The following is a 6702-nucleotide window of genomic DNA, read 5'->3' as shown; positions in this document are numbered from 1 at the left end:
TGTAGCAGACTAAACGTAAAAATAAAAGCTAAATAAAATAGCTGGCATTCAATGAGCTGACTTAAGGTAGGGATGGGGGATAAATTTTGGTTTGTTTTCATTTCAAAGAGAAACTACTTAACGCCTACTTCTTGAACAAATATGCAATCTCAATTATTCTTTGAAATTCGTCCTGCTCAGACTTTTATGATGCAATTCTCTAATCAACTAATGTGTACAAAAATACATATATCAGGGGAAGTGTATATAACATGTACATTAGTGAAAATAACAATGAATTCTATCAAGGAAATTGCTTGCAAACATGATATTAGTAAAAACTGAACAAATATGTTTAAATTAATGGAAATTAATTAGCACTTAAAGTGCTAATTAATTTTAATGAGGAATGTAAAACAAGCAATCCACCCAAACCCAAATTGCTACAGAAATGTGGAGAACTGGATTTAAGATTGGAAAAATAATATTGTGTGAGAGAGAGACCATAACTGACAGATTTGCCCCTCTCCACTTTAAGATCAAACCCCTATGCATACTAACAGGGGAATATGTTCTACTAAACCCACAGGAACACAGTGCTTATGGAACCATTTGGAATTCTGGCTTTTTAACCTTTGTCCCTCTGGCCTTTAGAAAACTTTTTTCTTGAAAAGGAGACTCCCATCCAAAAACATAAGCTACCTTTGAAATTTATGTGTGGTGGACTCATAATCTGGTGAACCGGGTTCGATTCCCTGCTCCTCCACATGCAGCTGCTGGGTGACCTTGGGCCAGTCACACTTCTTTGAAGTCTCTCAGCCCCACTCACCTCACAGAGTGTTTGTTGTGGGGGAGGAAGGGAAAGGAGAATGTTAGCCGCTTTGAGACTCCTTCGGGTAGTGATAAAGTGGGATATCAAATCTATTTATGTGTGATGGGTGGAAATGGGAGCAGGTTCTGCTGTTTAAGAAGCAAAAGGTCAAAGCCTCACTGGGCTTGTGGAACTCATTCGTGGACAACATTCCTCTAAAACATCATTCCCACTTTAAAGCTCAATCCACCCTGGCCACCAAAAGCTGTCCCAAATAAAAAAAGATTTTACGTTTCTTTTGAAAAAGACTTGTGGGGTGGCTGCTGAGAATGCTGCCCTCCCTGGGTGGTCTTTTTCAGGTTTAAACTTGACCTATAGGTAGAGTTGCCATATGTCCGGAATTTCCTGGTCATAATTACTGGTAGGGGAATTACATGAAACATACTACTGTATATAGATAATGTATTCTGACTCCCCCCCTCTTATTTTTGCAATCTCAAAGAGGCAGAAAGAAACAGGAGGTTTATTTACTTCCTGATAATAAACATACCAAAACAGATCTTTGCCCATCTAGCTTAATATAGTAATTATTATTATTGTTATTATTATTATTATTATTATTATTATTATTATTAATTTGTACTCCGCCCATCTGGCTGGGTTTCCCCAGCCACTCTGGGCGGCTTCCAACAAAGACCAAAAATACACTAAAATGTCACACATTAAAAACTTCCCTGAACAGCCTTTGGATGTCTTCTGAATGTCAGGTAGTTGTTTATCTCTTTGACATCTGATGGGAGGGCGTTCCACAGGGTGGGTGCCACTACCGAGGAGGCCCTCTGTCTGGTTCCCTATATCTTTGCTTCTCGCAATGAGGGAACCACCAGAAGGCCCTTGGCGCTGGACCTCAGCGTCCGGGCAGAACAATGGGGGTGGAGACGCTCCTTCAGGTATACTGGGCCGAGGCCGTTTAGGGCTTTAAAGGTGAACACCAACACTTTGAACTGTGCTCGGAAACGTACTGGGAGCCAATGTAGGTCTTTCAAGACCGGTGTTATATTGTCTTCACAGACTGGCAGCAGTTCAGTAGGGTTTCAAACAGGGACTTTCCCAACCCTAGCTATAGAGGCCAGTGCTTGAACCTGAGACCTGCCAACAAAGCCTGTGCTCTGTCATTCTGCTACAGTCCCACCCCTGGCTGCTGAGTGGCAGATAGAATGGTATTTCACAGGTTGTGCTATGCACATTCCATGATAAAGTATCAGCGAAGGAGTAAACATAGACCACTTGTTGAGCACAGCCAAGCTCATGTGAATCTTTTGTATCTTGTGACCTTCCCTATCATAGCTATGTGTAATGTCTATGAACAGCTGCATACACGGCGACAGAAGCACCCTCATTTCACAGACCAATAGATGCCTCATAATGCTGCAAGAAGCAGGGCTTGTGAAAAGCCCAATTAGATATCATCATTCGCCTAAGTTAAGTCATCCCACTTTGGCTTGGTAACAGACACACATCTAAAGCGGAAATTCTCTGAAGGCTATATAGTGTTTTATCTGACAACTCCCTGTGTGAACCTGACCCTTTCCCTACAGTTGTCAGCCTCCAGTTCTCTCTGCACGGGGCCAGATTTAGGTTTGAGGAGGCCCTAAGCTACTGAAGGTAATGGGGCCCTTTATATGTCCAGCTGTCCTTTGTCAACAACAAATTGTCGCTGTTTTTTGTGTTGAGTATATGCTATATGGTAATTTATGGACCTAATGGGGATCTAAAGCCATTTGCACATGCAGAATGTGGGCACCCTATATATAGAAATGAGCAAAACAGTGATATTTTAGGGAGCAGGCTAGCAAGTGGGGCCCATTACTTACATCATAGGAGCCCACGCAACACAAAACACTGTTGCTGTATGTAGGTTTTATTTTATTTGTTTTTTATCTAATATTTTGGAAATGTACATCCAGTTTTCCCCTCCTTTAAATTTTTTTGGGGCCCCCAAGAGAGTGGGGCCCTAAGCTATGGCTTGTTTAGCTTATACGTAAATCCGGCCCTGTCCCTGCACAACGCTTGCTGCCTGCCAGGGCAATGCTCATCCAGCAACAACAGTAGCAGTCACCACCACCACTGCTGTTGTGGGTAACTTTCTGCCCTTCTCCTCGCAAGCTCCTTTGCTGGTCCTTCAGCAGAATATGGCAGCTGGGGCAGGTCTGAAATTTACAGTCCCAGAACAGGGGGATAAAGAAAAAGAAGGAAAAGGGAGCAGCTGAACAGCAGCAACTGTACAGGTTGAAATGGCCAGGGTTGTAAGTTGCACAGGGATCCTACACCTAGCTGTCAACGTTTCCCTTTTTTAAAGGGAAATTCCCTTATTCCGAATAGGATTCCTCGCAAGAAAAGGGAAAAGTTGACAGCTATGATCCTACACCATGGGTAGGCAAACTAAGGCCTGGGAGCCGGAGCCAGTCCAATCGCCTTGTAAATCCAGCCTGCAGACGGTCCGGAAATTGACGTGTTTTTACATGAGTAGAATGTTTCCTTTTGTTTAAAATGCAGCTCTGGGTTATTTGTGGGGCATAAGAATTCGTTCATATTTTTTTCCAAAATATAGTCCAGCCCCCCACAAGGTCTGAGGGACAGTGGACTGGCCCCCTGCTGAAAAAGTTTGCTGACCCCTGTCCTACACCATAGCAGAGGCTCCCCACTTCAGACTCCGCTACCAACATGTGGAAGGCGACAGGGCCAGATGTGATAGAGGGGGCTGAGGCAAAAAGTGCAGCCCCCTTCTCCCTCCCAGAAAGAGTGAATGTCCAATAGTTTGCAGTTGCATTGAATCACCTTATTCATAAACTGTTCCCATGAGAAAGCAAAGGCCCTTAGCATTTATGCTGCAGTTGGGCTGCACAGCAGAGGGTAAGTTATATTGGAAGTACATTTCCCTGACATTATGGGACTTGCTTTCAAGTACCATGTTTGGAGTTGAGATGACAAACTGGCCGTGCCTGGAAATAATTAAAAGCCATAATCGAATTGAGGGGCAGCCTTTATTTTTACACATAAATCATTAGCACTATGCTAGCAGCACACCCGCAGAGAGTTTGTAAGGCTGCACTGGGAGAAAAATAACATAATGTGCCTTATTTTAAAGTCAGTTTGAAGGTTATTTAAAAGAATCAAAGGGAAAAGATATGGATTCAGCTCCCATGAGATAGTAAAAGAAAAATTGCACTGTGACAACAGAGTGAGATGTTAGCTCACATGCACTCTGCAAGGGAGAGATATTCGGGAATGGGGGGGGGGGAGTAGCAAATCATAGGATAATGCAAACAAAAGATATTGAATGAAGGGCTTAGGGAAAAATTAAGTACAAAGAAAAACTTACGGGCTCCTGCCTGTGGGGTGTGTGTGTATGTACTCTGCAACGTGTAATTGATGCATTAATAGTTCATTGGTGGGGGATTTATGCTGGACTGGCTGTTTACACATCATTCTGCTTTATTAGTTCTGTGATGCTTCCTCAACGCTACCATATTGTTGCCATCTGGAGGAGCACTCTTGCACTATAGCTCAACAGAAGTGGGACAAAGAATAAACTGGGACATTTGTGATATAAAAAGTTACAGGATTTCAGCGGGAAGTTACAGGACACGCACAGACTGGAAACAAAGCAGTATAACTGCCCCAAAACTTTTGCATGCAAAAACTTTATTAAAAGTAGGATTGTGTATAGCTGCCCCAAAAGATGCAGCTGTTGTTCCTCTGTATGTCATAAAGCTTTGAAATGCATTGGACCCTGCATGCACACATTGATCGTTTATTTATTGCTTTTATATTGTACCTCCCCCCCCCCCAAGAGCTCAGGGTGGTGTAGGTGGTTCTCGCATTCCTCATGTAATCCCCATCACATCTCTGTGAAGTAGATTTAGGCTGAGAGGCCGTGGCCGGCACACGGTCACCCAATGACACCTGGCTTGAGAGCAGTACATGTGAAAAGGATCTAGGAGTCTTAGTTGACCACAAACTTGACATCAGCCAACAGTGTGACGCGGCAGCTAAAAAAGCCAATGCAATTCTGGGCTGCATCAATAGGAGTATAGCATCTAGATCAAGGGAAGTAATAGTGCCACTGTATTCTGCTCTGGTCAGACCTCACCTGGAGTACTGTGTCCAGTTCTGGGCACCACAGTTCAAGAAGGACACCGACAAACTGGAACGTGTCCAGAGGAGGGCAACCAAAATGGTCAAAGGCCTGGAAACGATGCCTTATGAGGAACGGCTAAGGGAGCTGGGCATGTTTAGCCTGGAGAAGAGGAGGTTAAGGGGTGATATGATAGCCATGTTCAAATATATAAAAGGATGTCACATAGAGGAGGGAGAAAGGTTGTTTTCTGCTGCTCCAGAGAAGCAGACACAGAGCAATGGATCCAAACTACAAGAAAGAAGATTCCACCTAAACATTAGGAAGCACTTTCTGACAGTAAGAGCTGTTCGACAGTGGAATTTGCTGCCAAGGAGTGTGGTGGAGTCTCCTTCTTTGGAGGTCTTTAAGCAGAGGCTTGACAACCATATGTCAGGAGTGCTCTGATGGTGTTTCCTGCTTGGCAGGGGGTTGGACTCGAGGGCCCTTGTGGTCTCTTCCAACTCTATGATTCTATGAGCTTCATGACTAAGTGGGGATTTGAACTAGAATGTGTCATAGTCCAACACTCCAGACACTACACTGTTAGATAAGTATCAATAAAAGCTATGGCTGTTTAAGGCCTTGTGATGTTTACCAGACCCCTTACCCTGCTGTTACGTCCAAAGTCCTCATGATGGGGGGTGCTTAATGTTAGAATTCCTGCTCCATGATTGCAGTCATGGGATTTTTGTCTATCCCATGACGGTATATGTTTTGACTCCACAGAGTGACGGAGACAGGATGTTTGTGTTACTGCGTTTCGTGAATTGGAACTATTGTCCTTTGTTCTATTCCTCTTTGCTGTCTGATGCTACAGAGAGAGAAGCCACGTTGCAGTGCTCCGTGTGTGTTTATATGTAAATAAAGTAGATTAGCCAAAATGCTGAGTTGCTGAGGTCTGTCACACGAACTGCGCAGACTCTGCGGATCCCTAAGTGTGCCGATGTCTGTTGGCATTGGTCGCTGTGATGTTTGGGCTGAAGAAAGCTTTTGAAGCTCCCAAACAAACGACCAGGAGGAAGAGAACATGCCAGTCGGGCATGTGTCTCTGCCAGGGTCCTACTTGAGTGTAGGACGAGCTCCTGACACTTAATACAAGGAGGGGCAGTGAGTTCCCTGCCAAAGGACTCTTGATATCATAAACATGCCACCTGAAAGGGTGTGGTGGGGGTGTCATTTATTTATTTTTATTCTTTTTTATTTTGACAAATAGCCATAAATAAATAAGAATAAAAATGTGCACCCCACCATCAGGATCATTCCATTGTAACTATCCAACCTCCCAAAATTTCAACACCTCCTGCGATGGTTTGACCCCTTTCCATTTTAACAGTACAAATTCTACAGACACCCTCCATATCTCCTCGAAATCATTTCTCCTGCATATTCCCCGTCTTACCTTAATGGCACATGTTAATTTATCTTTAATAGCTATATCCCACACCTCTTTATACCATTCTTCCATTTTAAATTCTGCTTGCCCCTTCCACTTCCTAGCTATCATAATTCGTGCAGCTGTCAATAAATTTGTAAGCAAGTCCTTCATAGCCTGTGAACCTTCCACCCCATTGTGGAGTGGGGTCATTCATTTGTGCCATTTTGAGCCCCCCCCCCCAGATCTCTTGGCAGCATACTTGTTGCTCCTTCCCTCCTCACAAATACCCTGAAGTCACAATGAAGAACAGCTGCTGTTAGCATGAGATCACCCTGTGGGATTTCTGGCTGAGAAGTG

The 6702-nt window shown here is 43.8% G+C and overlaps 1 long non-coding RNA gene across 1 annotated transcript; it reads right to left on the bottom strand.

Annotated features, from left to right (window-relative positions):
- Nucleotides 1-1272: 1272 nt before the first annotated feature.
- Nucleotides 1273-3317, bottom strand: LOC310660534. Its single transcript, XR_014503488.1, has 3 exons — nt 3219-3317; nt 1465-3120; nt 1273-1364 (listed from the first exon to the last, which is right to left on the bottom strand). It is a non-coding gene; the product is annotated as an uncharacterized lncRNA (long non-coding RNA).
- Between the last annotated feature and the right edge of the window lie 3385 nt (nt 3318-6702).

Source organism: Podarcis tiliguerta (assembly GCF_965153285.1).
Source record: "Podarcis tiliguerta genome assembly, chromosome: 12".
NCBI lineage: Eukaryota > Metazoa > Chordata > Lepidosauria > Squamata > Lacertidae > Podarcis > Podarcis tiliguerta.
The sequence above is the reverse complement of the archived record's forward strand: the minus strand, read 5'-3'. Positions and strand labels throughout refer to the sequence as shown.